Source organism: Amblyomma maculatum, chromosome 9 (genome assembly GCF_055883805.1).
Source record: "Amblyomma maculatum isolate TAMU_Amacu chromosome 9, ASM5588380v1, whole genome shotgun sequence".
Taxonomy (NCBI): Eukaryota; Metazoa; Arthropoda; class Arachnida; order Ixodida; family Ixodidae; genus Amblyomma; species Amblyomma maculatum.
The window spans coordinates 43837424-43849273 of NC_139352.1; the positions used below are offsets into that span (position 1 = coordinate 43837424).

Below are 11850 nucleotides of genomic sequence, written 5' to 3' on the forward strand. Positions count from 1 at the left end.
TACTCAAGGAGGAACTGCAAAGGATTGTCTGAACTGACATATTTGACGCTTGGCTTGCCATTAAACAAGAGTCAGCGCTGCTCCAATTGGGAGAAGAGGTCGCTGCGTTAATCTCAGACTGTATAGGATGCCTACTGCCTCCTGCAAATCTACGACGAGCTCAAGGAAAGGTGTGAAGAGGAACATCTGGGCTTTGGAATGCTTCTTCGAGAAGCCGAAGAGACTTGGACGGAAATGAGCCGAGCCAAGACAGCCCGCCGAAGTAACGGTCCCAGGCCTACATCCAACAAGCGTTAGGGTTATGCTATCACTTGCAACTGCCTGGAAGTGGTACTTCTGCATTGTACTGGCTCAAAAACAACTTTTGTCTTCATCTTCAACAGCTTTTCGTTTCTATTTATGTTTATATTGTCTATTTACGTTAAGCGATTATTGTATACTCTTGCATTGAATCAGAGCTGCTGCTCGAACAAATAAAAATAAATGATGGCCTTATGTGAAGTTTCCCTCATTTTTTATTGAGCACGTTGTAGTGTGCACTGTTTGCACAGTAGATCCCGATATAGTGTGCTGCACCGAATATTTTAAGTTTTTGCCTTGTGCAACTGCCCCAGCCGCATTTCTTCGTGAATATTTAGTCCCGACTATAGTGGTTTCTCACGTTTGCAAATTGGCTTGCACCATGTTTGAATTTTTTTTTTCACATTAGTGAAAAAACAATTCTACTTATGAGTACAAATAGGGTTGTTTATATGTGGGTTTTGATGTTGAAGCTCGAATCTCAAATTTAGACGACTGCAGAGCATACTCCAATACAATACTGCACCATCATGACAAATCTTCTATTTGGAATTTGTTTTGGTTATGGGGTATTACAGTGAAAGCTCGTTAAATCGCACCTCACTAATTCGAATTTCAGGATAATTCGAACTGCTCTACTTGGTGTGGTCGAGCTACCATAAACATCTGGGTATAAAAAAGCCTCTTAATTTGAGCGAGAGTTGATTCCGCTGCTGTCAATCGTGCTGTGTGCAAACTAACCTCCGCGATAAAGCGTTCGCAGTTAGTGATTCCGCACGTCCGAATAATAGTAATAATAAATAATTGGCTCACAGGAAAGGATAGGCGCAGTATCTGTCGCACTTGCTTCTGTGGACACCTGAACCGCGGCGTAAGGGAAATAGTGGGAGTGAAAGTGGATAGAGGGAAAGAGGAGCTGTAGTGCAGGGCTATGGAGTAATTTGGACCACCTGGGGAGCTTTAACGTGCACTGACTTCGCACTGCACATCCGAAACGGGGACAGCAAATGGAACCAGGTAAAACCACCACGGAAGAGTGCGCAAAGCCTAAATGGTGCTATGAGCGGCTCCAAAGGGTAGTGTTCGGTGGCAGCGGTTAAAAAAAGGTAGTTGTTGGGTGTTCCTGGCCCTACGGGGCTGGGACTGGTAGGTTACTGCCACTTGCGGCGGGGGCTAGCCTGCCACCAAATATTTGTCTGTTGTAGGCCGTCATTGGACCCGCCACCGTTTTGGTGGTGGACGACGGCTGACGCGCGTCTTTCACCTGCTTTTCTTTTTTTTCTTCTCTATTTTCTCTTCTGGTCTGTGCATTTTCATTTCCTTCTTCCTTCAGTCGCAACAACAACAGTGTAGCGGGAGGCGAGCCGTAATTGAAAGCGACGTACTCCGGTAGCAGCCGCCTCAGCATGACTTGGCATACGGTGTGTAAGAACGGGTAGGTCGTGTCTTTAAAAAACAAAAAAACGACTGACCAGCTGTCGCAAAAACAGGTGGCCCAATCCTAGCCCACCATCTTTTACTCGTCTGAACAAGTTAGTCCGGCCGCAGCGCTCCCATTCCGATGCCCAGACAAATACAGCGAAATTCCTGTGCAGTTTCTGAATATTTAACCGAGAACAGTGCCACACCTGTATAACATACCAGAGCTTACTGATAAAGAACAAATTGCAAACTGTGGCCCTTGCAAAAATAGATAGGTTGGTCCCTCTCCACTTTTCAGCTTTATCCTTTATCTCTTTAGCCTGCCCTCTCCAATACTGTTCAGTGTCACGTTAAGCCATAAGCGGAACTCCAAGTACCTGTCTGGTGTCCTCGTCCAGGGCACACATGCAAACCATTCAGGCGTAGATGGCCACCTTCCATACCAAGTTCCGAGGCAATTCGACCAGTTAACTTCACTTCCGGTGACGCGACTGAATTCGCGCAAACACTTCACAGCTTGGCATATGCCCCCCTCATCATCGGTAAAAAAAGCAATTTTGTCTGCATACGCTAACAGCTTTACTTCGGCTGCTTGTACCTTGTACATTGAATCCCTGAATTCTATTATTCTTGAGTTATTTCAAACAAAGGGTCTCTGTATAGATGTTAAATAATAGAGGGCTGAGTGGACAGCCCTGGCATACGGAACGCTTTTCGCTGATGGGGTCCCCTAAACATTTGTAAACAATCAATCTTGTCGTGCGGCTCCGGTACGCCAAAGCCACACCCTCACGGACAACAGAACCGACATTCATACGGTCTAAAATTGCAAACAACAGCTCGTGAGGACCCAGTCAAATGCGTTTGCTAAGTCAATGTGGAGAAAGGCAACCCGACCATTACTGTCATCACAGGCATCTAACGCCATGATTCAAGCAACTGATTTTTAGTAGAGTTTACAGTACTGGGGAGGTCGTGTCTCTTTGCCCAACACCGCTTAAAACCTTCCCTTATCGGATTTTTATTATTCTCTTTAGGCAGAGCTATGGTTGCTGCGCCGCCACTATAGATATTGTCAAGTACTTCCCTATATATCTCATCTACTCCCTGATTTCGGAATGCCTCCAAGAATGTGGAGGTTTAGACTGATCAGATGCTTTTTCGTAATCAACGAATGCTATCTATAGGCGTTATATTACGAGCATTTTTCTATCACCTGACTGATAGTAGGGATATGATCGATAGTAGAGTAACCTTTCCGAAAACCGGCTTGATCTTTCGGTTCATTGAAGTCTAAGATTACCCTGATTTTGTTAGCTGTTACTTTATTAAATATCACGTACCTAAAGGGTAGTAGGCTGGTTGGTCTATACTTTTTCAAGTCTTTTGTGTCCGCTATCGTATGAATTAGGATAATATTAGCGTTCTTCCATGATTCCGGTAACGTCGATGTCACCAGACATTGCGTATACAGGGTGGCCAATTCCAAAACGACATCCTACATCCTTCAACAAATCTGTATTTATCTTATCCTTCCCAGCTGCCTTTTCGCTTTTCATACCTCCTGAAGCTTTCTTACCTCGTACTTCGTTCCTGTCAAAATGTCTGATTGCTTTTCACTACTACCAATCTCATTATTTACCTGGCTACATTGGCTATTGTATAGGTGAGTATAGGACTCCTCAATTACTTTCACTATATTCTTCATAATAATGATGACATTGACCACCTTGTTTCTTTGCACATAATTCTGATTTTGCCTACTTCCTCTTCATCACTTAGGCTGCCACCGTTCTCAAGAGTATGTTCGATTTTGTCCATATTATACTTTCTTATGTCGGAAACTTTGCACCTATTGATTAGATTTGATAGCTGTGCCAGCTGTGCCTGTTTGTTGGGTTGGAGGCTTCTGTGCATTGGCGTTTCTTAAAACCTTTCGTCTGCTTGGGTAATTTTCCGGTATCCTAACTATCCTGCTGTCTACTTCTGCTAGGGATAAGGGCTGATGGAGAATACCTAAGTTATCTGCGATTCACTGATGACATCGCCTTGCTGAATAACAGAGAAATGAATTGCGAAAAATTATTATTGCCCTATGCAGGAAAGGAGAAAGGTGGGCCAAAAATTAATATGTAGAAGAATAATGTAATGTTCAACAGCCTCGGGAAGGGACATCAATTTGCAGTAGGTAGTGAAACACTGGAAGTAGTAGGCCAGCATGTATACTTAGGACAGCTAGTAAGTACATATTCGGGTCATGAAAGGAAAATAACAAGGCGAATAAGATTGTGATGGGGCGTATTTGGCCAGTATTCGAAGATTATGACTAGCAGCCTACCGCTATCGTTCAAGATAAAAGTAAACAGTTGCGTCTTACCTCTACTCACATATGGGGTTGAAACGTAGATGCTAACGAAAAGGGTCTTACGTGAGCTGAGATCGATAGATGGATTTATTGAAAGGAAAAGCAGAAAGGTTGGCCGGAATAATTCAAATTTGGAATTCTACTCTGCAGTGGGGCAGGGAAAGGGGAGAAGAAAGAAGATCATGATGGGTGAGGATGTGGGAGAAGGCATAGGAAATATATATACAGGCACAGTAGCTTGCCTCACAAGCGCGAATCAAGTCCGCTGGCGCACAAAAAAACGGAAAAGAGCACGCACTGCCTGGACACCCTTCCCCTTCCCCTGCCAAGCGCCCAGCAGCAGTTCCTCCGACAAAGGCCTCTTGTCCAAACGCTTGAAGGAAGTGGCTAGCACACTTCTTTCGCCCGCATACACTGGGCAAACCAATAATATATGGTCTACAGTCTCCACGTGAGCTGAGGACCACGCGGACGGCTATTAAGAGGAAGGAAGCGCACAGAGTGGGTCAGAGAAATAATTGAGTTAACAATATTTAATTGAAACGAAGAAAAAATGGGCATGGGCAGAGCATGTACTGCAAAGGCGATAACCGATGGTCGCGACGGGCAACAAATTGGCTTCCAAGGTACGAAAAGCGCACCGGGGGGGGGGGGGGGGCAGAAAGTTAGGTGGGTGGATAAAGTCAAGAAATTCATAGCGGTCAAGGGATGCAGCCAGCACAGCAGCGGGTTAGTTGGAGCAATATGGAAGAGGCGTTCGTCCTGATAATGATGATGAATCATATTACATACGTGTATGGCTACAACACTTCCCCAGAAGAAGTAGTTGCTCACACTTCAGATTATGTTATTTTCAATTACAAAATAAGCAGCTTTTTGTTCCGAAGTGTGCTGTTACTGAAGTGTATTCTATAGTGTGCTTTTCAAATTTTGTTCTTTTTTCTTGTGTCTGCCAGTGATAACGTTGACGTTTTGAAAATAACCATGTTAAAATACCCTATTCTAATTGGTTCTGTTTCGCACCCGTTATGTAACCCTCCTCACATAATACTCCAATCGGAGACCGTGAGGTGTTTGAACAAATAAATAAATCACCGTTGATCGGCGCTATACTAACGGGTTGTACAAAGCACTATTCTAGCAGCCCTATTCCGATGCTATTCACGAAGTGCCAGCCTGGTTTACCAAAGCTGCGTATTTGCCCCGTACTTCATGGTGAGTATAACGAATATTTCGGTTTATTAAGCAATGATACAAACTTGTACAATGCCTCCATGTCCGGCAGTAACGCTTCAAGCAGTCGCCACCTCGCATGAAGCATATATTAAATAGGCCGGAAGTTTTCCTTGAATTGATACGTTTAGAAGATTGTATGCATGACCTCACAACTACTGCGATCCACATCAGGGCAGCGTGTTTACTGAAGGGGTCACAAAGGCGCATTACGCAGTATGCTACAGCCGAGTTCATGCTGTTGCGGTGGACACCTCATCCTCTGCTGCATCATTGTTTCCGCGGCTGAACGTGCCGCCGTGATCAGTGGTCGAAACCAACTCCGTCGGCGGCGTCCCTCCCACAACAACAGGCAATGGTTCAGGGTCCGCTTCATCTTCCGTGGTCGACACGTGGTCTGGTAGATCGCGGTACAGCGAGCTCTCTTCCTGAGTTCTGGACATTTTATGTTCATGGTCGTAGGAGTCCTGGATCTGCTTCTCTTCGGGAATCCTCTCACGTCCTTCGGATGGTCGGACAACTTGTTGCACCACTACGACCATAAACAAAAGCACCACCATTACGAGCATCGAAAGAAGCGCGTAACGTGAGAGCGCCTCTCGCCAACGGACGTCGTCCTCACACGAAGAACACGCAGTCCACTTCGTCACGTCGTTGCTCCTCCGATGGCGACTGCAGCCACGGTATCGGTACTGGTTCCGTCTTATCTTGGCCCTGTGATGTTCGTTCCTAATCCTTCTGTGACTGTTCTTCACCTCGTCTAGGCTGCTCTCTACACTGTCTTGGCCATGCTTGGTAGTGCCTTGGCTATTCTTAACCCTGGCTTGACTACCTTGCCAACCACCACTGAGCGCAGCGAGGTAGTGTCCAATATTTTTGAAGAACCACGAAGATATATTGGCCTTGTCTCTTGCGTCCGAAGCAATGGAAGGGTGTGGTTGAGCTGAGCTGTGTGAACTGCCGGCGCTCTGCGAACTGCATAATGACGGGCTGTTGTCGCTATCCTCACTGGTTTCTGGAGACTTAGTGCTACCCGTGGTGACTTCGCTGCTGTTTTCCCCGCTGCGCTCCGACTGTTGCGTCCCTGCAGAGATTTCGAAGTGGTCCGATTCCGTGCGAAACCTCAGAGTCTTCGTCCGTCGTGGATTCTTCGACTCGGAGAGGTCAGCGGAAAGTTTTAATATACCAGGGTGCTCAGGCCGTTGTGAAGCTAGCTTTAACTCACTGCTTAGCCGCTCCATGGTTGAAGATGATTTTTCTTCTTCTTTCTTTAGCTCTATAGCGAAAGTGTCACGTGGAAATGACAGTACTTCCTGTTGTCTGTTTTGCATGACAGCTATAATTATTCGCTAAGGCAATAAATTTCCGCTTTGAGAAGTAAACAAATTTGAAACAAGTTAAGACATGTTTTCTAAGATCTAATCCGACAGAATTATATGACAGTTGTATTTTACCTTTACTCACCGATGGGGCTGAAACGTGAAGACTAACGAAAAGGGTTCTACTTAAATTGATAACAACGCAGGTGCCTATGGAATGGAGAATGGTCGGTGAAAAGTTGAGAGATATAAAACGTGAAGCGTCGGTGAAAGAAATAGCTCAAGTTAATGACATTCTATGGAAAGGGAGAAGAAGAAATGGGCATGGGCTGGGCATGTAGTGCGAAAAGAGGGTAGCTGATGGTCGCAATGGGTAACAAATTGGTTGCCAAGGAAATGAAAGTGTAGTAGGAGGTGGCAAAAAGTCAGGTGGTCGGATGCAGTTGCACAGGACAGGGTTTATTGGAAGGATGTGGGAGAGGCCTTTGCCTTGCAGTGGTTATAGTCAGGCTGATGATGATAATGGTCTATGGGAAAATAAGCACTACTAATAACGCCGTGTACTAATACCTATTCTGCGTGTTTGTTCCTTACACCATGCTTTTGTTTATTATTCTCTCCTGAGACTCGTTCCCAGGAATACCGCTCCTAAAAAAAAACTTTGTAGGATTCAAAGTATACTGAGAATTGTCAGCACTCGCTAGTGGCAGCAGTCTGGATAAGGCGCGCTCCGAACAGTGCAGAAAAATTCACCATGCGAAGTGGTCAACCGTGAGCCCGTTGTCATGTGGTTTGCTCTAATTTATGAACTTTCTTTCGCATTCACTAAGCTGACCCGCCCGCGCTGGTTTGTTCTTTCCTGAGCATTCAGTAATATTTAAAAAGGTAACTATATAGACTTCTGAAGATTAGAAGGTCAAAAAGGAAGACGCTGTCATTGGCGCGCTGTGCTTAGCACGCGCCAGCATCCTACGGTCGCTTTAATGTGAGAAAGATTTAACCGCAAGGTTTCTTGGAATCCTTACCGGAGGCTCATCAACACATCAGAGGAAGTCGCGCCTCTTCAGTTGAGTGCGAGGTTTTGTCTTGGCTGAGCAGTGCAGAGATTTGCTCGGGCTAAGATCAAGCTGGTGACCTTCCCTGACACCTGTCCCAGCAGCTGACCAGATACAGCCGTACTCTTGCACGGCGCTGTTTCAGCAGCAGTGGATGATATGACAGGTACAAAGCTTACTCATATCTTCGACCCCGTATGCAGATGCCAAGCCGCCTTCTCGAGCACGCCTTGTTCCCTAATTGCCCTCGCTTCCCCTAGCTAGATCGTATACAGCTCCCGAAAGCTGAATCGAGACAGAACGACGCAGATGCATCTCAGGAGCAGTTTACTGTTGAGAAAACATCTGTACCAAAGAGAGCCACTGCTGAGATCTCATCGGCCAGATCAGTTCGGTCATCTAGTGATCTAACGTCCGTAAGGTCGGGCTTGTTTCCTGAAAATTCAGAAACAGAACCGTTACCCGCAGACAAGAGGTCGTCGCTATCGACACGGAGATCGCCAGAAACGTGTGCGAAAATCGCGACCACTGTAGACAAAAGGGGTGCAGACACCGACAAATGTCCAGGTGAGACCTCCCCCATGTCATTCGATGCCGCAGCTCCCTTCGACGAACGCGAAGATGGCGACGCATCCAAAGCTTTGAAGGAGGTCAGTGCGCAGCCTCTGAATACGCAGGCTGTGCTCGTTACCGCTGTGTCCATGCTCATTATAAGCTTCCTGATCGTCATGGCTGTCTCACTAGTCCCCAACACAAGCAGCAACCACCGTAGTGTCGAAAACGATGAAGAGGCTTTGTTTTCAGGGAATGCAGGCAGGAGGCGTAGGAGCGGCGCTGACGATAGTGAGGTACTATCTTCTGCAACTTCGCGCTGGGAGCCACATGCTACCCGCCAACGATCCTTCCACTTGGTCGGAAAAGGTGACTCCAACGTACCGCCGCGAGGACAAGCGACACCACTGGAATGCGACACCGAGGCATGTCGCTGGGAGAGCCGACTAGTGAACGAAAAGCTGAATGGCAGCGTCGACCCGTGCGTCGATATCTATGCATATGACTGCTCGGAGTCTTGGGAAGTCAATGAGGATCTGCCCTACAGGGCGGCGGGAGAAGCCTTCCTGATTAATGAGGTCACAAGGTACGTCAGCCCAAAGCACACTGATTAAACTCTCGACTCGAACAAAACACATTGCCAAAATTTATAGTGCTGCAGTTGTATAACAGTGATTTACCCAATGGTAAAAATGCAAGAACGATAAACTGACATTAGAGTATGACGACTGAGCTGGAGACCGCGGTGTCATTCGACGTGTTTCCAGTAGCCGAACCACGTAATTGTTATCCTTAAGCCTTCTGACATTGTACACATCCGTGAGCGCCTTGGTTACTCCCAGAATTTACTATTCCAGAGACAGGTATTGATGAACTAAACCGCCAATTTAAGACAGTCGGCAACAGGGTGCTGTGATTTCGGTTTACTTGTCGCAGACTGCTGCAGTAAATTAAGCCCTGACAAACGTGGCCATAGAGTAATTCTGACACGACCGCTGCCTGAATCGTATCTCGTGTCTTTTGAGCCCATTTCAATCACTTCTTATATTCTTGTTGGTCATAATGGAAATAAATTTGGGGTCTATCTTAAGATAAAGACTCAGTAACACAGTGTCCGTCACAACTGATTTCAACGTCGATGTCTCATTGCAGGTTCCTTCGAGACCACGCGCACTCACTACCAGCTGCAGCAACGGCAAATGGTGCTCAAGGCCAGCACAACTTCTTGGACCATTTTCGTCTAGTTATAAACGGATGCCTCAAAAACGCAGCGGCGGAAACAGTCAGCCAGTGGGATGGAATCCGAGGCCTTCTTCGAGACGTCGGTCTGGATGACTGGCCATACCTCGAGCCACTGCGGAAACCTTTCCAGCTTGACAGTGTCCTGAAGCTCATCGACCGACAAATGGCCATCTTTCCAATTATGAGCGTTTTGCTGGGAAGGTTGTCAGACAACGGTTCTTATGTACTTCACGTAGACGCTCCGAGTAACATTCTTTTGGTGCAGTACACAATACAGAAGACTGACAAATCGCTGCCCTACAAAGAAATCATCTACAGACGCTCACCCTATCGAAGGCGCTGCCTCGCAGCGGCGCCATGGCAGATGACGTCATGAACTTTGAAGCACAGCTTCTGAACGCTGCAAAACCTGGTGTAAAAACTTTCTAGAAAGAAGCCGCCGTCTATTCATTGAAAGATTTGCTGAGGCTACCTATGTTTAGCGTAGACTCTTACCTTTCCCTTTTAAGGTCACATGACGCGAACGTAGTTGTGGTCCTAAACGAAGCTTATATTGGTAGTCTTCCCAGCATTCTGCGTGAACTTATACCACGAGCTATCCCCAATTTCCTCGGCGTCCACGTGATCGCACATATGACTCCACTGCTCCCGCAGGACTCGATCCCGCGAGACATAATGCACATGGGCCTTGAGTTTTTCCAACACCACATAGAGGCTAGGACCCAAAGTTGCTTCCACCTAGTGAGTCGGCTCTTTCCACACGCTATGCGGTGGGTTCTGCGAGGCATTCTCTCCAAGACGTCCGACCTTGACCGCCAGTAGAACCTCACGACCAAGAACATGGTGTCCTCGTTGGCGCACATTTTCCGCCAAGGTGCCACTTGGACGCAGAGTGTGAACATTGCTCACACTATTGGACGACTCAAGACGCTACAAGGCGGGTCAGGAGCTCGAAGAAGACATCGATCACTATAGTACTTTGAACGTCTCCTAAATGCCGGGCAGCCTTGTCCGCTACCACGGCAAGCTGCTCGCAGGCAGGCTAAACAGATACTGGGAGTGAGGCACAGATGGTTGCGCCTACGATGCGCGTTATGACCAATGATCGACAGACATAGATGTCATATGGACGCGCTCTCCTGAGTCAACACTGGGAATCTACCTCACGTCCAGCAACGTGGCCTCTGCGGCGCTCTTGACGCGTGATAACTACCGTTCCACCCTGTTCTCACTCTTGGCAGCCGACGTTAAGCGAGCACTTTTCCTGTCCTCGCTTGAAGACGCTCAGTGGTCCATCTGGCAATAAGACTGGTTCCGCGATCTTCAGTATTGCCTTCTGAAACGCTACGAGCGAGCTATCCACAAGCTTCGCGTCCCGCGAAACACCATACAAATTTCGACATAGCTTCTCGAGGCTCGAAGCCTTTTGCAGCCATCTCGAAGCAAGGATCATCGTTTGTGGTGATTACAATGGGCAGCGCATAAAACGAGGTTGCACCAAACCTACCACGGAGAAGAGGCCCTTGGCAACGCCATGGAAAAGGCTGGCTTGTGTTAACGAAAGACCTTTCCCTACCCCGATCGGCTGTCGGGGACCGGCCCTGACGTGGACCGTATCCGATTTCGCTCAGGAATGGCATTTCCACAACCGCACTTTAGGCAATCATCGCTGTTATCCCGTATATATGCAAGTATATACCTCGATGCAGCCTCAGAGCTGAGCGCCCGCAGACAAGTTGTCGACTGGTCCACCTTCAGGCAGAACCTCTATGAATGTTAGCAAAACATTCACATATTACTATAACTGCAAAGAACGTAAATGGACGCTTGCATTGAGTTACAAGGCTCCCTTTTGCCTGATATACACCGTCTCACTTTGTGTGCCTGTATGAGCAATTAGAGAAGTCGTACCTAGACAATGATCGCCAGTACAAACGTCTCTTTAAGGTCGGGAGAGTGACTTAATCTTAACTGTCGCACGTGCTCTGTGGACACCCGAACAGCGCCGTAAGGGAAGGGAAGAGGGTTGGAATGAAAGTGTGAAGAGAAAAAGAGGGGCCGTAGTGGAGGAGTACGGAGTTATTTCGACCACCTGGGGATCTTTAACGTGCGCTGACATCGCACAGCACACGGACGCCACTTCGTTTCGCCTCCATCGAAACGCAGCCGCCGCGGTCGGGTTCGAACCCGGGAACTCCGGCACAGTAGTCGGGCGTCTTACCACTGCACCACACCGGCGAGGCGAGAGTGACTGCAGAGATTTGTCATTAGGCGAAGCAATATGTCAGGGCTTGCTAAACACTGGCCCACTTATAGAAGCGAAAACGATCGAGAGGTCCCCTCGCGCGACCTCCGATATTCT

The 11850-nt window shown here is 47.4% G+C and overlaps 1 pseudogene; it reads left to right on the forward strand.

The window, feature by feature from the left end:
* The first annotated feature begins 8275 nt into the window (after window positions 1-8275).
* Window positions 8276-10893, forward strand: LOC146178960 (uncharacterized; annotated as a pseudogene).
* The last annotated feature ends 957 nt before the right edge of the window (window positions 10894-11850 follow it).